A 24,235-nucleotide genomic window follows, 5' to 3' on the forward strand; every position below is an offset into this window, starting at 1 on the left:
GATTTTTTACTTTTGCATCTACATTTTTAACTTTTCTCCCGACATAATTGACCTTACCCGTGATCTTAACCATATTACGACTCAAACTGGAAATTTTTGCTTCTACTTTTTGAAAGTGATTGTCATTTTTCTTTTCATATTCTTTGAATTGTTTTTCAAATTTATCACTCATGAGCTTGAGAGTCTGGTCTAACTGAGCAGCGTTGTTTTGCTCCATTTGATCCAAACGAATCTCATTAGCATCGAGTCTGTCTTTAATATTTCCTAACCACTGTCCGTTTTGTCTGTTAGTGTCATCAATTGCCTTAAATTTTCCCTCCATATAATTCATTATTTTTGATAGCATGTCTTTAACTTCATTCTGTCTTTCCGTATGAGTTCTCCATTTGATCCAAACGAATCTCATTAGCATCGAGTCTGTCTTTAATATTTCCTAACCACTGTCCGTTTTGTCTGTTAGTGTCATCAATTGCCTTAAATTTTCCCTCCATATAATTCATTATTTTTGATAGCATGTCTTTAACTTCATTCTGTCTTTCCGTATGAGTTTCAACTTTGTCTACAGGATTCGGACTATTACTGTTGCATTCACTTTCGTATGATAAATTCACATCTGTACTAGCGTTGGCGACACCGTCGTCAATACCTTCGTCTTTTACAATAGTGATCTTTTTACACAGGAATAAACAAAACACAACAAATTTATCTTTTCTAAAGGATACTAAACTATTTTACTCACAGTTTACTTATTTTCTTATAAGGTCTTCTTTGTTGATTGGTGTGTGATGGAATTCACAACACTGAAACACTACACTTGTATGAATATTGCTTTTTTGGTTGCACAACACTTTACACTTTTTTCTTCTTTCGTGACTTATTGCGCCGTTATTCTTGCTCCAGTAACTGCATCCTGTTGTCTTGAAGGTATCAGCATTCGACTTCCTTTGTCTTGAAGGTATCAGCATTTGACTTCCTTTAACATTTTCAGCCAGGATGTACGAATTCTGTCGTTTTCTTCGCAATCTCGGTGGTAGTTCATTTCGGTAACATTTTCAATAATCCTGGACGACGCCACCATATTGTACTGGTTGTTACCTATCTCGTTTCTTGATAACTGAATGATGTGGAATCTTACGCGGTATATTGTGGTAGGACCACTTTCGCACAACGTGTTTGTAATTGATAATAATACGAGTAGTTCCAGCACAATTTCAGCAAGGCTTATTTATTAGTAGCTGCCGAAAGATTACACACTGCAGATCTCGTTTGTCTAGGGGTTTTGTCTGCAAAACATTACTCTAACAAGCCTGGCCTGGGTTTTCTTCTTGTTTGAAATAAACATTACCGGGTTCGAATTACTTTCGGCTAAAAATAATATTTATTCGTACTCTTTGTTTAGTAACTACAATATTTTCACTTCGAACATTGATACCCTAAAAATGCATTATACTGTACTGGTCACTTAAACACGTCCATCTCCCTCCAATACCGACAAAGAAGTGGCGTGCAAGCCAACATGTGCCCGGAAGTTGCAGACATTCCTGCATTCCAGATTCTGTGGTCTTCTGACCTTAATACACTCCAAAGACACATATAAATAAATACCTATAAATATACCACATTTATCATCTCAAACAAATCCATTATTTATCATAAAAGAAAATATTCATAAATAAATAAATTAAACACATTGTATGGCAACATAATGAAGTTACCTTAACTCTCTACTGTGGGCATCGTACTTTTCGCATGAGATAAACTTTATCTCTGACAGTTAATTACATTACAATATTCAGTATGAAATGAAGCAAAACACTTGTCATGTCCACCAACATTGCACCTATCACAAATTTTTGTTGTTTTTTTCTTGCAGTAAGCACATTTCTTCTGTGTTTTACTTGGCACAAAGAAATGATTTCCTGGATCTAGTCGTACATCTGTGCTCACCCGTCCTCCCATCAATTTGCTTCCTTGTGCTCCTCTTTGTTTTGGTACTGATCCTTTTTCCTTTGATAGAAAAAACATCACTATTCTCTGTCGGACATCCAAAAGTAAGAGCTTCTCATTAGAGTTAGCAATTTGGTATGCACGCCATGTGTTTACTATGCAGATATATATCATCTGTGTGAATAATGGCCACCACCATTTCTTTGACCTTATCCTCGTCCTATAAAGTGATATCTGCTTGTCCAGTAGATATATGGCACCCATGTGGGCATTGTATTCTTCAATGATATGTGGCAGTGTAACAGATATTTCCTTTTTTTTGCCCGTGAATATATTTTAGTAGAACTCAAGGAATAATAGTACTGTTATTTGTCACTACACATACTGGTTTGTTGTCACTCCATTTCACAACCAGAACTTCATTCTCTTTGTCAAATATGTAGTCATAGAATCCTCGTTCCTTCCTTTTGCCATTCTTTTCGAGTCAATCAAAGGACATGCATTAGTTCGGATCTCTGTTATTGTTCCTGCAGCTTTCATTTTACTCTTTCCGAGTGTGATCAGTGTGTCAACACTGGTGAAAAAGTTGTCAAAGAAAAGCTTATAATTCGGATACTCTGATTCTGGAATCATGGTGGTTAGTTCATTTATTACCCTTGCACCTAAAGGCTCCTGTTTGTTGTCAGTCTTGCTACAGTATGGTGAAAAATTGTAAAGAAAGCCATTGGAACTTGTAAGACACCAAATTTTATATCCAAATTTGATAGGCTTTTCCCTCAGAAACATTTTAGCTGAATGTTTGCCATAATAATGTACCATTATTTCATCAGTTGAGAGTTCTGAATGAAATACGCCAAATTTACCAAATTCCTATTTCAGCATTTCAAATTATAACCTCAGTTTGTACATCTTGTCGTTTCTGTCTATTTTGGAGTTGTCATTGAGATGAATGAATCTCTTTATTTCCCAAAACCTATTTCTTGACACGGAGTTGAAGACTAAAGGAACACCGACGTCAGGAGCCTGTTCCCAGTACTTATTCTTGTGGGGAAGCTTATGATAACCACTCAGAAGTAGTACGCCAATAAATAATTTTAGTTCTTCTTTGGTTAGCAGAAAATTTATTCTGTTATGTTGGCAAGCATAAATTTCGCTTTGTTCAATAATAGTATCCATTAGTTTCTTAGAAAAAAAAATCCTCAAACACCTGGGGCACTGTGTTATTTGCTAGACATTCTGCATCATAATGTTTGTTGCTCTTCCCTGGTTCACTATTGTTTGTGTACGTTGGTTGACATTTATACCACTTACATATATATTTTTTTGTAGATAACATACCACTTTCTCCTCCACCTCCCAACGCTTTCCTTCTTTTGGCTTCTGGATGTACAACTGTAGCATTAACTTCATCTCAGCTGGTTGTGAGCTCTAAAGTACCGGCGTCATCTTGTACAACAGTACATTTTCGTCAGTGTCTTCTTCATCTGTTATTACATCTGCATTGGGTGGAATAATTGCCAATTCTGTATATCATCTTCATCGTCACTCTCTTGATGGTTCTCTAGTTCTGCTAGAATTTCTTCAAATGTAAGTTCACGTGGCATGTTTTTGTCCTGTTGGAATCGTAAAATTCGAATAGAATATGAAAAAAGCAGATATAAAGAACATAAAATGCAATTCTTCTCTGTATATTATGTGTATACAAGAATAGGGCACATCAACAATAAATGATATTTTTTTATATATATACACACACACACACACACACACACACACACACACACACACACACACACACACACGAAAGGATGTGCGTTTTAAGGGAGAGGGTAAGGAGTCATTCCAATCCCCGGAGCGGAAAGACTTACCTTAGGGGGAAAAAAGAACAGGTTTACACTTGCACACACACCCATATCCAACCACACATACACAGACACAAGCAGACATTTGTAAAGGCAAAGAGATTCGGCAGAGATGTCAGTCAAGGCAGAAGTACAGAGGCAAAAATGATGTTGAAAGACAGGTGAGGTACGAGTGGCGGCAACTTGAAATTAGCGGAGGTTGAGGCCTGGCGGATAACGAGAAGAGAGGATATACTGAAGGGCAAGTTCCCATCTCTGGAGTTCTGACAGGTTGGTGTTAGTGGGAAGTATCCAGATAACCCGGACGGTGTAACACTGTGCCAAGATGTGCTGGCCGTGCACCAAGGCAAGTTTAGCCACAGGGTGATCCTCATTACCAACAAACACTGTCTGCCTGTGTCCATTTCCCCCCTGCGGGTTCGGGGGTTAGAATAGGCCCGCGGTATTCCTGCCTGTCGTAAGAGGCGACTAATAGGAGTCTCAACTGTTTCGGCCTTTAATGTGATGGTCCCCATTAGGGTTTGACCTCCATTTTTCCAAATTCAACAGAAGTAAGAGCCTTTTGGGGAAGGACCCCTTACGTGGTGCACCATCAGTCCTCTGTGCCCTAAGACCTTGGCACTCTTTATCGTCTGGGTGTCGTAACTGCACCCTCCATCCCTCATTTTGGGCATACACACCTGATGGATTGTGTAAGTTACGCCCTTAGTGCATCATCATCTGCACCCACGATCACTATGGACTACCCATGGCACCCAAAATCCAGCACGGTAGCCAGCCCGTTGTGGTGGGGTCGTCATGTACCCTCTAGGTTGTAGCCCCCTGACAACACAGGGATCGTACTGCCGATGCCTGAACTGCCGCCTCCCCACGTAAGCCTAGGAGTAGATGCCCGTCTCTCCGGGGCATCAGGACTCCCGGCAACGGCCATCCTGCTAGGTGGCCTTTGCTGTGGCTGGGTGCCACCCGTGGGGAGAGCCCCTGGTCGGAGTGGGTGGCATCGGGGCGGATACCCCGCAATGAAATGGGTACAATCTCAATCCGGTGGTCGCACGACCACCAACGTCTCTAAGCGCAATAAAGTAGACTTTAACGCTGTGGCATATAACCCCAAATCGTCCCCTTCCCTAGCCACGCCCTGGGAGGGACGCAGGGCTGCGGACAGACAGGAGCCATATTCACCGCGATATCTTGTGTGCAGCAGAACTGATGGGGATTCATTTTTGGGGACTAAGCCTCTGTTCTTTGTGACCCATCTTGAATATAAGTTCGGGAAAGTGGCCCCTCTTTCCAAAATGCGGAGCGGGGCCATTTTGATACAAGCACCTTCCTCTGCACAGTCAAGGGCGTTGCTCGCCTGTGAGAAGCTTGGTGACATACCTGTTAACATCACTCCCCATAAGTCACTAAATTTGGTCCAGGGGATTATCTTTCATAAAGATCTTCTGCTACCATCTGATGACGAGCTACGGGAGAACCTGGCACGACGAGGTGCACACTTCGTTCGTCGTGTCTTTAGGGGACCCAAGGATAATAGGATCGCTTCCGGTGCTTTCATCCTGGCCTTTGAGGGCAACTGCTTGCCTGAGAAGGTCAAGGTCATGATCTACCGGTGCGATTTCAAGCCCTATGTCCCGCCCCCTATGCGATGCTTCCAGTGCTGGAAATTCGGGCATGTGTCCTCCAGATGCACTGCCAGCCCCACATGTCGCGATTGTGGACGACCTTCGCATCCAAATGCTCCGTGTGCTCCACCTCCCACCTGCGTTAACTGTGGGGAGCATCATTCTCCCTGCTCGCCAGATTGTGCAGTCTACCAACGAGAGCGGAAGATACAAGTAATTAAGACCCTGGACCGTTTAACTTACCAAGAGGCGAGGAAGAAATTAGAATGGCTCAACCCCACACCTATGTTGAGGAGTTATGCTGCTGTAACACTGCAGCCACCAGTTCCTGCAAAGACTCCTTTGACAGTTGGCCCACCGAACAGTCATGTTTCGCCTGCCCCACCACTGGTGGGGGCCACTCTCTCTTCCACTGCTCCCAAAACACACAGTTCGGGAGCAGTGCGCCCCAAGCAACCGAGGACGTCGGTCCCCACCTCTCAGCCGGAGCGGCGACAGCCCTCTCCGGCTTCTCAGCCGGGGAAGCGACAGCTCTCTCCGGCTGCTCAGCCGGAGACGCAACAGCCTCCTCTGGCCTCACTTGTTTGGAAGGGATCCCTTGGGGGAGTCCCTTCCAAGGACTTCCCCAGTGTCTCACAAGACACTAGCCAGTGGCTGAAGAAGCCACCAGCTGCTGGTCGAAGGGCTTCACGCTCTTCCTCTGTTCCTGATAATGCGTCAGGAAAGCCCTCCCAGCATGCCAACCCTCCTCTGAAAGACAAGAGAGAGAAGAGGAAGCTCTCCAAGAAGGATAAGGACCCAGTGGTTCCCGCACCAACACTTCCTGTCAGCTCAGCCTCTGAGGATGAGGTCGAGCTCTTTGCGTCCCCTGATGACCTGGATCTCGCCGTCTCCTCAGAAACGATGGCCGTAGCGACGTCCGTCACTCAGTCGGTGGCAGCATGTGACCCTGCCCAGTAATTTGCCTTTTCAGTGCCTGAATGCCTCTACAGGACACGCTTTGTACAATCCTCCAGTGGAATTGTGGCGGTTATTTTAGCCATCTACCTGAGCTGCGTCAGCTTGTAAGCTTGACACCTGCTTTATGCATTGCTCTCCAGGAAACCTGGTTCCCGGCAATGCGGACCCCTGTCCTCCGTGGATACAGGGGTTATTACTGCAACCGAAGCACTTACAATAGTGTGTCAGGTGGAGCCTGCGTGTATGTCCTTACCTCTGTATATAGTGCTCCTGTGCCCCTTCAAACATCTTTGGAAGCTGTGGCTGTCCGCGTAAGGACTACCCAGGACATAAACGTCTGCAGTGTCTATCTCCCTCCAGGTGGTACAGTCTCCCTGACCGAATTGGCTGCACTTGTCGCCCAACTTGCCACGCCTTTTCTTCTCCTTGGGGATTTTAACGCCCACAATCCCCTGTGGGGTGGATCGAAGATTACTGGCCAAGGCAGAGATGGCGAGAATCTCATCTCCCAACTTGATCTCTGCCTCTTAAACACTGGCGCTGCCACGCATTTCAGTGTGGCGCATGGCACGTTCTCGGCCATAGATCTGTTGTTGTGCAGCCCAGGGCTTTTACCATCGGTCCACTGGAGAGTCCATGATGACTTGTGTGGTAGTGACCATTTTCCCATCTTCCTTTCACTACCCCAGCGTCGATCCCATGAACGCCTGCCTAGGTGGGCATTTAGCAAGGCAAACTGGGAAACATTCTCCTCTGCTGCCACTGTTGCATCTCTCCCCCACAGTACCATCGATGTGGCGGTTGAGACACTGACTGCAGCGATTGTTTCCGCTGCAGAACGTACCATTCCTCGTTCGTTAGGGTGCCCCCGGCAAAAGGCAGTGCCTTGGTGGTCTCCGGAGTTCGCTGAATCCATTAAAGAACGTCGGCGGGCTCTTCAGCGACATAAGTGGCACCCGTCTTTGGAGAACCTCATTTTCTTCAAATGTCTCCGTGCTCAGGCACGGCGGCTCATCAAGAGGCGGAAACAGGAGCGCTGGAAGAGGTTCGTTTCCACCATTGGTTCCCGTACTTCACCCTCCCAGGTGTGGATGAAGATTCGGCGCATCTTTGGAGTGCAGCACTCTACAGGTGTCCCAGGGCTTACCATCAACGGGGCGGTATCCACCGATGCTGATGCAATCGCCGAGCATTTCGCACAGCAGTATGTTCGGGCCTCTGCGTCGGGGAATTACCCGCCTGCGATTCGCGCGCTTAAACGCCAGGAGGAAGGCAAACGGCTTTCTTTTGCTTCTCGCCACCCTGAGACGTATAACGCCCCATTTAGTTTGTGGGAGCTCCAAAGCGCCCTGGCACAGTGCCCCGATACGGCCTCTGGGCCAGATGGCATCAACAATCAGATGCTCAAACACCTGTCCCCGGTCTGTCAGCGATGTGTTCTTGCCATCTTCAACCGCATATGGGGCGATGGTGTCTTTCCGTCGCAGTGGCGAGAAAGTACCATCATTCCGGTGCTGAAGCCTGGTAAGGACCCGCTTACTGTGGATAGCTATCGACCCATCAGCTTGACAAATACTCTGTGCAAGCTACTGGAACGTATGGTGAGTCGACGGCTGTGTTGGCTGCTCGAGTCTCGGGGTCTTCTGGCTCAGTGCCAGAGCGGCTTCCGTCAGGGCCGTTCCACCGCCTATACTTTGGTCTTTCTTGAGTCTGCAATCCGCACTGCTTTTTCCAGGCGCCAACACCTTGTCTCCCTCTTTTTCGACCTCTCCAGAGCATATGACACGACGTGGTGGCACCATATACTCGCCACGTTGCACGGATGGGGTCCCCGGGGCTCTCTCCCCATTTTTATTCAGAATTTTTTATCTGTTCGGACATTCCGCGTTTTAATTGGCACATCCCATAGTTCACTTCATATCCAGGAGAATGGCGTTCCACAGGGCTCAGTATTGAGTGTGCCCCTTTTCCTTGTGGCCATAAATGGCCTTGCAGCAGCAGTTGGGTCGTCTGTCTCACCCACGTTATATGCTGATGATTTCTGCATCTTGTTCAGCTCCTCCACCATTAGTGTTGCAGAACGTGGGTTGCAGGGAGCCATACGCAAGGCGCAGGCATGGGCCCTATCTCATGGGTTTCAATTTTCTCCTGCAAAGACTTTTTTTTATGCATTTTTGTCGGTGCCGAACTGTCCATCCCCACCCTGAGCTCTATCTTCAGGATGCCATTCTCAGGGTTGTTGACACTTACCGTTTTCTGGGATTGCTGTTCGATGCCCGGCTTACTTGGCTTCGACATATTCATCAGCTCACGCGTCAGTGCTGGCAGCATCTGAATGCCCTTCGCTGCCTCAGCAACACAACTTGGGGTGCCAATCGTAATACGCTGCTGCAGCTCTACAAAGCCCTTGTGCTGTCCCGGCTTGATTATGGGAGTGTGGCGTATGGCTCAGCGTCGCCCTCAGCATTGCAACTGCTGCACCCCGTTCACCACTGTGGGGTTCGACAGGTGACAGGAGCATTCCGCACCAGCCCTGTGGACAGCATACTTGTGGAGGCAGGTGTACCTCCACTGCGATTGAGGCACCAACATTTACTGGCCGCTTATGCTGCCCATGTTTATAGCTTGCCTGGGCATCCAAACTATCGTCTCCTGTTCCCACAATCGGTCGTCCATCTTCCTGAACGTCGGCCCCGGTCAGGTTGTACGATCGCGGTCCGCGTCAAAGAGCTTCTCTCTGGGCTTAGGGTTTTTACAGTTCCACCTCCTTTCCGGGCCACTTTGCGGACACCCCCATTGTGTGTTCCTCACCCTTGCCTTCGGCTCGACTTGGCACAGGGCCCGAAGGACTCCGTCCCTCCAGAGGCCTTCCGCTGCCGTTTTTATTCCATCTTGGCCACGTATCAGGGCTCTGGCATTGTATACACTGACGGTTCAATGGTTGCTGGTCGTGTCGGATATGCGCTTACTCTAGGGGACCATTCTGAACAACGTTCCTTGCTGGATGGCTGCAGCGTTTACACAGCTGAGCTGGTCGCCATCTTTTGTGCCCTAGAGTATATCCGCTTCTGCTCAGGTGAGTCCTTTGTTATCTGTAGCAATTCCCTGAGCAGTTTACGAGCTCTCGACCAGTATTTCCCTCGTTCTCGTCTGGTGATGGCTGTCCATGAGTCCCTGCATACTCTTGCACGTAACGGCCGCTCTGTGGTCTTTGTGTGGACCCCAGGCCATGTTGGGATCCCCAGCAATGAGAATGTTGACCGCCTGGTGAAAGAGGCCATCAGTAAACCACCTCTGGAGATTGGCCTCCCGGCGACTGATTCGCGGGCACTATTACGCCGCAAAGTTTTCGAATTCTGGGACACTGAATGGCGCAACCTGCCCGTGCCAAACAAACTCCGTCATATCAAGGAGATGACGACTGTTTGGCGGTCATCCCTGCGAGCCACCCGCAGGGACTCAGTCGTCGTTTGTCGGCTCCACATTGGCTACACCCGACTGACGCACAGTTATTTACTGTGTCGTGAGGATCCTCTTATTATGCGTTCAGTTAACTAAGTAGAAATTAGTAATATCTTATCTCAGTGAGGAACTTGAAACTTTCAGGACAGGTCAGGAGCATGTAGAGGTGCTCTTCCTCTACTTGAAAAGAACAGTTGACCACACACTGAGTAGATAGGTTCCTAGTAGAACAGTTCATAATGGGATGGAACCTCCGTGGTATACAGTCACTGTAAAGAAAACGTCTAAAGGAAGAGAGATTACTGCATAATAGGTGTAAAACAAAGTGTAGGATTATAGATTGAGAGACGCTGGATGAAACATGTTTGGCTGTCAAGAGAGCAATGCATGAAGCCTTCAATGGCTACTGTAGCAGAATATTGTCAAATTACATTTCACAAAATCCAAATAAATTCTGGTCGTATGTAAGGGCTGTTAGTGGCACAAAAGTTAGTGTCCAGTCCCTAGCAAGTGAGACAGGAACTGAAATTGAGGGTAGCAAAGTAAAAGCTGAAATTCTGAACTCGATTTTCAAATGTTCCTTTGCAAATAAAAACCCAGGAGAACTGCTCCAATTCAATCCTCGTACACTGAAAAAATGAACGAAATAGGTATTAGTGTCAGTTGTGTTGAGAAACAGTTGAAATCATTAAACAAAGCTCCAGACCCCGATGGAATCGCAGTCAGATTCTATATTGAATTTGTGGCTGAGCTATCCTCTCTTCTCACTGTAATCTATCCAAAAAACCTTACCCAGTTTTTGGAAAAAGTTACAGATCACACCCGTCTACAAGAAGGGTTGTAGGAGTGACAAAACTACCATCCAGTAGCCTTGACATCGATTTGTTGTAGATTCTTAGAAAATATTTTGAGCTCAAACATAATGAGGTATCTCGAACGGAACTACCTTCTCAATATCAACCAGCATGGTTTTCAAAAACATAGATGATATGAAATCCAACTCTCACTTTTCTCACATAACTTGCTGAAAGCATTGGATCAAGGCAACAGGTAGATAGTGTTTTTTGATTTCCTAACAGTATTTGACTCTGTTCCACACCTACACTGACTGTGAAAAGTATGATCATATGGGGTATCAAGTGAAATTCATAACTGGACTGAGGACTTTTTGATAGGAAGGACACAGCATGTTACCTTGGATGGAGAGTCATCATCAGATGTAGAAGTAACTTCAGGTGTGCCCCAGGGAAGTGTGTAAACTATCCCAAGAAAGTGTATTAGCAAAGTTTCAAGAACTGTCTTTAAATGATTACTCTAGGGATATACCACAACCCCCCCCCCTCACCCCCCCCCCCCCCCCCCCCCACATATTGCTCTCACAGGGGTCGTGAAGATAAGATTAGGATGATTACTGCTCACACAGAGGCATTCAGACAAATTCAGACAATCATTCTTCCACGCTCCATACATGAATGAAACAGCAAGAAACCCTGATAACTGGTACAATGGGACTTACCCTGTACCATGCACCTCCTGGTGGATTGCAGATTACAAACGTAGATGTGAACTGACAGTCTCTTACATGTGCATGAGGGAAACATCTAATCACCTTTATTTTACCAAGACAAAAATTATGATTTACTAAAGTTTCAAACCTTGACAGGAAATAATGGATTAGGCTGTCCATAAATTATAAACTAACATTATTGTGATGATGGAAAGTGAAACAAATACTAACAAAGAGATAGAGGGGCTGGCCAGTACAGCCAATAGATACACAAAACATAACAGAAAATTTACGTATCCTAGCTTTTGGAACTTTGTTCCTTCATCAGGGAGGAGAGAGGGGAAAGAAGGGGAAGAAGAGAAAGTGGATTCAGTTACTCACAACCCAGGTTATGAAGCAACAGGGTAGAGGTAAACAGGAAGGGTAGCAAAGATGGAGGCATGGGTGTATACTCTACAGTATGTCAACATGTTGCCTTGACCTGTTTGATCACCAGGTCTGGCTCCAAATCAGTGCACACGGGACATCATCGAACAACTCCAGTGTCTCCCAAAAACAGCATTAACCATCCCTGTTTCGATGACAATGTGAAACAGGCATGGAACTTCATCCCACAAACTCATATCCAGCACAATGCATGCATGTTTGCATGCTTACATTTTGGCAGTTACACTGGATTTCAATGTATTAGTGTATCACATTTGCAATGGTGTATCTCGCACTTATATTATCCTGTGATCTTGCAACATTAATCACTTAAATAAGTTACTTAGACATATATGTTCCTGAAATTTCATTACTCTACGTTAATTACTTTTTGGTGTTGCAAATTTTTTTTTTTTGCAGTGTACATGATGACTGCAATAATACATTATAATGTTTCTCCAGTGGTTTCAACATTAACTTTTTAACAGAAAAGATTTTGCTTACAGTTCATTTTTTAGTTAACATTTCTAAACTTTTTAACAATCCATATTAAAGCTAGCAATAGTAACTATATTAATAATTGCTGCTGTAAACAGTTACACATATGGACATCAGTTTTGAATAATGGGTTTTGAGTGTAAATAATGTTTTATGTGTAAGTGTTTGTATTGATACTTAAAATTAAATGTCATGTAATGAATGTCCAGATACTCATATAAAAAGTTTTGTTGGATCAAGTTATTTACGAACGCGATGTACTGTGTTCTTCCATTAGAGAATGAGACTGTATTGTTTATCGGTTTCATTACAAAATGCTAATAAGCTTTTAGTTAGAAAACCTTCTATAACTAGAATTATTAATATGAGAAAAATAGGAACAGTGAAAGAACGGAAGATCAGTTGCAGAAACAAGAGTAGCTCTGAGTTGAAAGAGTGGTTGCTTTTCCCACACATGTAATTAACTGGCATTATCGCCACTATTAACTTACCATGGTTTCACATCTCATCTGTTCATTGTTCCCCATGTCCTGCCCTTCTGTTCCCCCTTCCTATTAGATCATATATGCCTCTGTTACTGTAATCGGTATGTAAACAATAATTATCACATGACCTTTTTTTGTTACAGGTTGTAATATTTGACATTGCAGCTTTTGAAAATGGAGCAGGATGTTGTGCCCTCTTTCCTATTGGAGTGTTTCTCTGTGATCAGAATTGGAGGCAGACAATTCACTTGAACGTCTCGACGCGCAGGTCACCGAAGTGGCGTCAAATCGAAAGACCTGCACCAGGCGAACGGTCTACCCGACGGGAGGCCCTAGCCACACGACACTTCCATTTTTACTTGAACGTCCATTGCTGTTGTTGATGTCTTTGAATCATGTTGGTTCTTTGTGATTAATAAAAAAATTATACAATCCAATGGTTTCTTCGCCTTGTCTTTAAAAATTCCAGACCTATTGTGCAAACACATATTTTGAGAGTTATGCATCTGAGCCTTTTTGTGGAAAGTGCGTTTCACACATACTTTCAAGATAAATTGAATAATGACCCCCATTTTGTGTGTTGGGGAAGATAATTTGATACAGCTAAATGCATATACGGGTACACACATTTGATCGCGCCTGAGACAAAGTGAGAGTGATTCAAAGGAAGAATTCACTACTTTTTACCTACTTTCTGAATAACTCGTACTTTCGTCAGAAATGTCACACTGCAAAGTTGATTAGGTAAAGGGACAAAAATGAGAGTAAAATATAATTTGAATATCAGAAAAAATAACCACTTAGTTTCCAGAATGAGATTTTCACTCACCACTTAGTGTTTGTGTAATACTTTACGGCAAGCGTAAAATTAATTTTTAAACATTGGGAAATCTGGGATGGAATAACAATAATATGAAATAGGATAGCTTTCTGCTCCCCACCTAGAGAAGACACTGAGTGGCAGACTGGCACATTCAAGGAAGATTTTTAGATATTAGAAAGTATGGGACAGCCCTCATCAAGCAGGTGTGGTGGTGTGAGGCTGGGGTGGGAGCAGGTAAAGGCCTAGATATGTGAGACAGAGAGACTAGCAAAGGTTTAGGTAACGGGGTTTACAGGAGTGAAGAATATGCCGCAGCTAAAGTTTCTAGGTTTCGTTCCTGTGGCCCCACACCTCAATGCCCTCCCCTGCTCCCATTCCAATCTCACACACTGTTACTGTCCCCCTAGTACACTTCTCTCTGTTTGTCCACCTCCACACTCCCAACCAGCAGAGACTCCCTATGCTGAGGTGGGCTCTGTCCATTCGATTACACTCGTAAGATAAAAATAAACATTATGCAGCATGAAAGAATTATCTGTGTGGGATGGAAATATGTAGATGTGATGTACGTGCACACACAAAAAAAAAAAAAAAAAAAATTACAATGTCAGAAAAATTGATTGATTAATTCAAGATAAAGAGCTTCACAAATTGAGCAAGTTGGTTCACCTCTGACTCTTGAGCAAGCTTGGCATTGATAGATTTGTTGGATGTCCTACTGAGTGACATCAAGCCAAATTCTATCCAAGTGGCGCATTGTATTGTCTAAATCATGAGCTGGTTGGGTGGCCCTGCCCATAATGCCCCAGACATACTCAGTTGGGGAGAGATCCCGTGACCTTGCTGGCAAAGATAAGGTGTGGCAAGTATGAAGACGAATTGTGTGTGGGCAGGCATTATCTTGCTGAAATGTAAGCAAATGATGGCTTGTCATGAAAAGAAACAAAATGGGGTTTATAATATCGTCAACAGATGTCTGTGTTGTAATGGTGACACAGATGACAACCAAAGGGGTCCTGTTATGAAAAGAAATGGCACAGTAGACCATCAGTCCTCGTTTGGCTGTATGGCAGCCAGCAGCCAGGTTGGCATCGCACTGCTATCTGGTGTGCCCCCAGGCACGTCCCTGGTCTGGAATTGCATTGACTGGAATATAATTGGCTTCAGTGATGAATCCCACTATGAACTGAGCCCCAATGATCAGCACAGATGTGTCTGAAGACGCCCCAGACGGTGGGATGCCACCGTGAATGTCACATCCCATACGGTCCAACTACCAGGACTGATGATCTGGGGTGCGATTTCTTTTCCTAACAGATCCCTTTTGGTCAACAGACGACTATGCTGTAGGGGTGGCATGGATGCCCCCCCTACAGCATAGTCGTCTGTTGACAATACTGTACATCCTATTTTGTTTCCCTTCTTGGCAAGCCATACATTGCTTACATTTCAGCAAGATAATGCCTGTCCGCACACAGCTTGTCCTCCTGCTTGCCAAACCCTAGCTTGGCCAGCAAAGTTGCTGGATCTCTCCCCAATTGAGAATGTAAGGAGCATTATGGGCAGGGCCATTAGACCACCTCGGGATTTTGACTATCTACCGTGACATTTGAATAGAATTTGGCATGATGTCCCTCTGTTGGACATCCAACAACTCTATCAGCCAGAGCCAAGCTTGTATAAGGGCCAGAGGTGGACCATCTCATCCAATTTGTGATGCTCTTTCTCTTGAATAAATCATCCAGTTTTTTCTGAAACTGTAATTATTTTTCTGTCTTCACATGTATGTCACATTTACTGATTTCAGCCCTATTTGGTATTTGGATAATTCCTTCAGTACCTAAGTGTTTTTTTTTGAGTATATAGTATCTGACAGTTTTTTTTTTTCAGTATGCTTGTCTGCTGCCCATTGCCTGCTCTAACTGGTGAGTAGCAATCTGTCCTATTTCATATTGTTGGAATTAACTTTTGACACTCAATATTTATGATGCAAGCAAACTGTTATTGCCACTTGACATGATGGTGAATGGTACTCTGTTAGCCATTGGCACAAATGGATTGACATGATAAAACAAGGGTCCACAGCTTTTACAAACTTTTTGGATGTGATAAATACAGCTTACTGCTGTCAATACTTTTGTTAATTACAATATTGATCGTTTGTTATTTTCAAGCATACATGTCAGGTGCCACGACACCTTTGAATTACTGCAAATGGACAAAGATGACCAGACTCATTTCTCTTCAGTAGAAACAACTATTGACAAGAGAAGAAACTTGATGTCATTCAAATCTACTTTTTCATTGGTAGAGATCTTTCACTCATGGGATTAGCAGCAGAGATTAAAAAGAAGCAGCAGCAAACAGATCCAAGGCATCCATTGTTTGGAACTCATGTTCTTCCATCACAACTCCTTATAATAGTATCAGCTCTGGAGAACTAAGTCCCGATTCATTTTCTTGTAACAAAATAGACTGCCATTACCTTGCAGTTAAAAATGGGAAGCTTTACATGAATGTCCTACATGCAGTTTTTTTATACTTGTGCTCTTTGAGTTCCTGTCCTAGAATACATTAAAATATTAAAAAATGTGTAAATTAATCTTTGAAACAATCCAAACCTTTCAATGGAAACCAGGAAAGACTTAGAAACATTATCATTAAAAAAAATCAAGGAAAGGTAATGTAAGGAACAATCAGGGAAAGTCCGCTGTACCCTTCCTGTTGTGTACTGTGTTATTGTTATTCTTAATTTTTTAAAATTTGATAATGGCCATTAAAGACCACGCAGAATAGCAATTGCACATTACTAGAAGCTGCCTTTGCATTCTTCCTCCAACAGCCCGTTGTATTTGCTCAGCGTAGAAGCCTTTAAAGTTGTAACTCTGGTCGGTCTGAGACGCCGCCTAGATTTAATCCAGCCTGTCAAAGATCCCTTTGTCATTCCCCTGAACTATGTCAGAAACTTTAGGGTTCTTTCCAAGAGTATTAAAAATCTGTTTTGTCAACCTGACCTTCAAACTTTCATCTTCCTGACTCGACAGGTGCAGGCAGTATTTCTCGATTTCTGAACAGCTTTTGACTTAGTGCCAGATTGATGCTTATTATCAAAATTGCTACCGTGAGGGGTATCGAGTGAAATTTGTCACTGTAATTGAGGATATTTTGGTAGGAATGACTTACATGTTATCTTGGCTGGGGAGTCATCATCTGATGTAGAAGTAACCTCAGATGTGTCATAGAGAGGTATGTTGTGACCATTGCTGTTCATGTTCATGTACATTAATGACTTTGCAGACAATATTAATAGTAAAGCACTCTCTTCACAGATAGTGCATTTATCTATAATAAAGTGCAGTCTGAAAGAAATTGTACAAACATTCGTCAGATCTTGATAATTTCAAACTTTCTTTTAAATGTTCAGACATGTAAAATCGTGCATTTTGCAAAGTGAAGAAAACGCAGTGTGGTATGACTACAGTATCAGGGTGTCTTGCTTGGATTAAGTCTATTTGTACAATTACCTGGGTGAAGCACTTTGTAGGGATATGAAATGAACAGTCATATGGGCCTACTCAGGGGTAAGGCAGGCGAAAGAGTGAGATTTTTTTTTGTAGAATACCATAGAAATGCAGTCATTCTACAAATCGTTTGTATGATCCATCCTAGAATATTGCTCAAATGTGTGGGACCTGTATCAAAATGGATTAATGGGGAATTGAACGCATGCAGAGAAGGGCAGATCAAATGGTCACAGGTTTGTTTGACCCAAGGGAGAGTGTCACAGAGATGCTGAAATAACTGAATTGGCAGACGCTTCAGGATAAGATGTACACTATCCTAAGAAAGTATGCTTACCAAAAGACGACTCTAGGAATATGCTACAACCTTGTAACTATTGCTCCCATAGGAACCACGAGGACAATATTAGATTAATTACAGCATGCAGAGAAAGATTTAAATGGTCTTGAAACATGAACAAGCTTTAATATCTGGTACAGTGAGATGTACCCTCTGTCATACTCTTCATAGTGGTTTGCAGAGTGTGGATGAACATGTGGATAGCATCATCAAGAACGCAATCAATGTGTATCTGAAACTTGAGCTTCTCCTAGTGTGTAGTGTCACAAACGTTTTGACATTATTATACATACGTCTGCCACTGGGGCAATCACAGGTAATTTGGCAGTAATATGCAGTGCTAGATTTGTTAAAAGAAAAAAAATAGACTTCTTAACATGTATTTATGGTAAGTAGCACTCTATCATTTCCTATATTTCTAAGTTCCTACCGAGAGTTTCCGTAGTTTGATTTAGACTTCTGAAAAAGTTATAACACTTTTCTGAGCTTTTTAAAAGTGTGAATACAACATTTGCATCTTACCGCTTCAACTAGAGCAAAAGTTCTATTGTACCACATCTCAAAATCTTTGGGTCCAATTTTTTTCGTCATCAGCGGTATACTGTCACAAATCAAGCCTTGGTTATGTGTATTGTTAGATTTTGTTTATTATTATTTATGTGGGGTGCATGAACAATGCAGCTGACGGGGATTCACCTGCTGCAAGTCATAGACTGACCGCTGCTGTGTTCACTGCCTGGGTCAAAGGTGCTGAAAGGATGTGCTCATTGATGCTATGGAGACACTGTTCTGTGTTTTATTTTAACGACAATTATTGTCAGTTTTTTCTTGTTTTGTTTATAAGAAAGGAATGAGGACATCATTAGATCTTTTGAAGAGTACACAACATAAATCACAAAATGTTATTTCTGTATTAGCAAAAAATTGGACTACATTGTATGATAGAGATGAAAAAGAAACCGTGATTAAATTCTTTCTGTGTTAGATTCCTGAACCTGCCGATCTTTGAGAGAGAGAGAGAGAGAGAGAGAGAGAGAGAGAGGGGGGGGGGATGGGATTTAATTGTATCTCCCCATGCAGCCGTAGCATTTTGGCATGTCGTACATTGGTCAGATCATCAGTAGCTTGGAGGACTCGTATGTAGGACAAAAATCAGCAGCTGTAAAAGGCAGATTTTTTTTCCAACTACAACCAATTCCTCCATTTTACAACAGCATAAATGAATGCAGCTCTTTTTCCCCAAATTTGCTGCTTCAGAGTATTAGTGTCATAATGAAGTCTTTTAAGAATTAGGGGCACAGACAGATTAATAAATACAAACAAAAGCAGGAATATTCAATTTGCTCGAGGCTACCAAATGAAAGAAGAAAGGGGGGTAGGGAGGAGAAAACAAGATCACGTAAGAAAGAAATAAACTGCTGATTGTTTGCATCATTCCTAGACTCAAAACCCTAAGCAAAAGAAACAGTGATGATAGCATTGATTTAAAATGATGTCAGAAAAGACGGCAGCTAATTCTAGGTGATGCTCCATAAAGCCATGGTCTCACGTTGTCAAACCCCTGCAGGATTGTTTGAGGGACAATGATTTGACATTGATTGTTAAGTCAAAAAGGCAATGCATCTTTGACTGAAGAAACAATCAAAAATATATTCTTTTAATGGAATATTTACATTGCAGTGTACTGATCTGAGAAACTTACTGAAAAGAAACATGACTATGTTGAGAAATTTTCATTTTGTATTTTCTTATATTTGTAACCACAGTACATGAAAAAAGTGACACTCGACATTTGAGTTAACTGAAAGATGAAAGATTAGGGTTTCATGCCCTGCCGATCCTTGTCCCCAAACGGGGACAGCCCGCAAACAGAATTCTACCAACTAGCTTGGACTGAAAACATAACACACAAGAATCGTGCCCGTGAGTGTAGATGACACTCGGAATATCACGCAACACGGATACCCGAGGATGGTGTCTGTCAGAGCAGATTGCAGATGAAGCACGAAGGCAGAGGGAACGAATTACAGACCTGCTCCATCTGACGGTCAGTCTCAAGTAGCACTTTGTAAAAGCAACAACTAATGTCACCGAAATATGCGAGGAAGATAATGATGTCCGACTGTGCAAAGGACAACTCAGGAATTTCAGCAAACTTCTGGAAAAACCTGAAGAATTAAATTGACAGAAACCTGTTCTGGATTGGTAACTTACAAAATAAAACATTTTCAATCTCTGGACAAGTCACACACAAGAAAGATAATAGGCCTTTAAAAAAGAGGATACCATACAGTGTAAAGCTGAAACATGTAAATTGGTCTGGCCAATATGCTCTACACCTGAGCAAAAATGTCAATGAAGTGGTGCACCTTTTAGGAACTGTTAAAAAAGTGTCATTTTACAACAATGACAACCTGATCCTAGGAGAAAAGAGCTGATACACACTATTTATTTAAGAATGAACACTTCACCTCAACTTTTCACAGCACGGGACTATCAAAAATTGAAACAATAGAGCAACACAGAGGACACTACCACACAGCTGGGGGAGGGCACAGAGAGAGAGAGAGAGTTTAATGACCTACTTACTCACTTTTTACTGGCAACAAGATAAGAGTGCAGGTGGTGTCATGTCAAAATTGTAGAGAACATGCACGAGAAAAAGTTTTAACAATAGCAAATTAACGTACTTGCTAGTGCTTATTTTTTGTTTTAAATATCTCTCTCAAACTGATCAGGTATTGGAAAAAGAAAGATAAATATTTTGAATTAAGACTTAAAACAGGATGGAAACGGGTACCATACTGGCCTGAATATAAGATACACCATTTCTACAAAAAATCTCCCATAAAAACTGGGACTTTTATGAATCATAGAAACCTCAACTGTAGTGCTTTTTCTTAAGTTTGAAATGAAACAAAAATATCACTACAGTTTGTAAATCAATTGTTGTGTATGAGGTAGCAATGCAAACATTCTCTTTGTTGCTATCTCATTTAGGTAGTGACTACAGAGGGATCCAGAGAAGTGTAGACATTTTCTGATTGTTATTACCTTTGGAACAAAGTGTTATATGGCTGCAATTTTGAGTGGTAGCATAAACCACTGTTTTCCCAACAGATCTTGTCGTGTGGGTTTCCAGCAGATGACAATGCAGCACTGAATGAAATACAACTATTGTTTGAGCAATGCAAGGCTGTACTGAAACAACAATTTATTGTATTTGGTATAAATTTTAAGCAGACAATACTGTTTAAAATGTGCACAAGGAAAGGTCCTCCGAACAAGAACATCAACCTCCAGGTTCCAGCACTGCTGTATTGCAACATTTTTCTAGATCATCTCAAAAATCTATGAAGCAGGATGTATGGGGAAGTGGGGTAAGCTGATCAAGTGCATGATAAATTCTGAAGACTGCAAAGTGGAAAGTGTACATTCCAAGATTATTTCACACTATGAATGAGGACAACCCGAATCGAAGGATGGAGCACTACGAGTGGTCTGAAGGCATGCTTCACGAAGATGATGGTTTGCAGGGAAGGTTATCTGGCCTAATGAGGCACAATTCAACCTGAATGGTAATGTAAACTGTCATAGCTGCATGTATTGGGCTGCTGAAAATCCTCATGTTCACATGGACAAACATGTTACTTCACATGGTGTTAATGTGTGGTGCGGTCCGTCATAGTATTGTTTCTCTGACCCATTCTTCTTTGAAGGTACATAACTGGTGAGGTGTATCATATGCTGCAAACATTGATTTTATTAGCCATCCAAGAGGTGTTTGGAAACAAAAGATTTTTACCTACAAGACTGTACTCCGCCTCACCACCACAGAGATATCAGATTCTACTTAGATGAAAATCTACCTGGACGACGGATAAGTCGAAGAGGAGCTGTCAAGTGCCCACCAAGGTCACGGGACCTTACAATTCTCGACTTCTACCAATGGGGGACCTCGACAAACAAAGTTTACCAACAGAACCCAGCTACACTGAATGAGATATGAGAAACCATCAAGACATTCTGTGCAGCTACCACACTGGCAACACTGACAGCTGTACTTCAGTCAACAATTCAGCAACATTGATGTTGCTTGGCTGCTAACAGGTGTCACTTTGAACACACAAAATGATCTTCCTCCCATGCAAGAATTTTGACACTATGCCATTTTGTTCCATCAATATTGACTATCAAAGAGAGTCTACATTTTTCTGGACCCCTCTGTATTACCATTCTCACAGTTTCACTATTTTAGACAATGGGACAGGCACAGTTTTTCTCTAACTAAAGAATATAATTTATTCTTCACCAATGAAGCACAACATTGAGAGAAAATTTTGGAATTCCATACAGTTACGTTGCAAATTTCAAACTCACAGTTATTCATCTAACAGATGTGCTTTTTAAAGGTACGGTTCAAGAAATGCTGCACATGCAATGCCCGGGATGTAGCGACGCCACTGTACTTTGGGAGGAGAGTGACAAAAATACTGACAGTGACAAAACAATGAATGTTAGTGAAGTTAAGAGTGTCTTACATGAAAACTGCAACTGAAAGCTTTGTTTTGGTGTGTAATTTATCTACAGTGTACTACAAAAAAAAGTGGTTAAGGGTAAATCACATTTTGAAAAGCTTTTGTAAATGGGCAACTTGACAAATTATTTTTAATTAAGTTTCTCTCTTTTTCGAAATTAAAGGTGCAACTTATATTCAGGCCAATTCGATGTGTATATAATTTATGATAACTACGAACAGACTTTGAAATTTGCCTACGTCACACCAGGTATACTTAACTTATTTCACTGACCCACACAGATGCTCATGTCCGGTGGAAGTCTCCTCTAGTTCCCCCACTTTTGGTCAGAAGCATTATTTCAGATATCACAATGTCATGACTCACAGCTTTGCACATATCGTACACTGCTAAGGCAGACACCGATACAGCAGTGAGAGCTTCCATCTCCACTCCCGTCTGCCCTCTACACTTTGCCGTGCCAGTTATAATCACACAGTTGAGAGCAGAGTCCAGTTCAATGTCCACAGCCACAGAGGAGAAAGATATATTATGACACAGAGGGATAAAACTGGACGTCTGCTTGGACCCCACAATTCCCGCCAGGCGAGCAACGCTAAGTACGTCACCTTTCTTCAGGCCATTTTCTCGTACGAGTTTCATCAGTTCGGGTCCCACAAAAACCTTTGCTCATGCTGTAGCAGTCCGTTCTGTCACCAGCTTCGAACCCATGTCGACCATTTTCACCCTGCCGGTCCGGTCAACATGAGTCAGACTTCCAGACTGTGCTCCCAAACTGCAGAAACGGCAAGAGAAGACAGAGGGCTGTGCTCTGTGTGTTTGTCTTGTTAGGAGTCCTGCATTGCACATAATGCTTGGGGTACAGGGAAGCAAAAGAAACTGTTTTCTAGATTCAGTCACTACACTCAAATTATGTGACAACAACTGAGACATCTGTGTATCCAACACAAACAGGGGCGAAATGTTGGTGTCTGAGAAGAAGTACTTTTGAAAATCTTGTTTCTGAAGGTTTAACAACTTCCAACTCTGTGCCTTCACGACATCACTACAGCCATCAAGTTCAGTGCCACCTGGAACAAAAATACAAGCTGTAACAAAGAACTCTTCATAATCTGAAAATAGGTTAACTACAAAAGAATTTTTAAGCATTTGTGTTGAAACACCCCCGATTAATTCCTTTACTGGATTTTGGGTAATTTACCGAAGCCACCAAACAGTTAATTATTATGATATATGACCGTGTGCTTAATGGATGAAAGGCTATTGGTTGTTCTGCGAATGCGGCTGTTCTGAGACAGAATAGCTAATGATTGAAAGTTTGTCTATTATTAAGTATCACAAAGGTTGCGATGTACAACTGATATATATTTCCTACTAACACACAAATTCTGAGGCAGTTGCTACCTTTGCCTTACACGTCTAATTGCGGTTATCTCTTTTTACTGATTGCTGATTTTCAGTACTTTGTCACACGCAATGCTGATGGTTAACATTCACAACAATCCTCACTGCAATCCATGGTTGTTGCTGGCCGACGCGGTTGACGTGAAACACGTAATTTGGCACTTGTCACTTTCTGTTTCTTATCACTCGCGAATCGGCGTTAGTGAGAGTCAACCCCACGACGATCAGGGGGACGTGCTCACTCGTCATACTCCAGTGAATTTTACCGTTTACAACTCACTCGACCACCATTCTTCCCCATCTTTCCTGCTCTACTGCTCACTTGACACTCTACCATACTACTGCGCACTCAGCACTAGTCTCACTGCCTACTGCAGCGCTCGACAATCTACTCCTGTCCGCTATCGACCTGGGCGTCGGATACTAGCATCTATGTTTGTGGGATCACGGATCCCTTACAGTGTTCAAGACAAGTTCTTTGAACCTTAATGATCTGTGATGATTCTTTTCTTTCCTAAGCTAAGGTCGAAAATCTGTTTTGTCTGCAGAAGTGTGCAATATGAATATTACATAAAGTTGATAGGAACATCTCACATAAATCTCCTCAGTGGCTGTAGATTTCACAATCTTGCAGGAGTGGATACAAGTGGAGGTCATAGCAATGATGATAACTACCAAACACTTCCCAAACAACATATTATACTGGGGTGCCCTTAAGAAGGCAGCAGTGTGGTGCATTCTGTGCAGAAAGAGATGGGGAATGTTTTATGGTGCTGTCTGTGTGTTCTCTCTCTCTCTCTCTCTCTCTCTCTCTCTCTCTCTCTTTCTCTCTGTCCC

This window comes from Schistocerca americana, chromosome 7, assembly GCF_021461395.2.
Source record: "Schistocerca americana isolate TAMUIC-IGC-003095 chromosome 7, iqSchAmer2.1, whole genome shotgun sequence".
NCBI classification, from domain to species: Eukaryota; Metazoa; Arthropoda; class Insecta; order Orthoptera; family Acrididae; genus Schistocerca; species Schistocerca americana.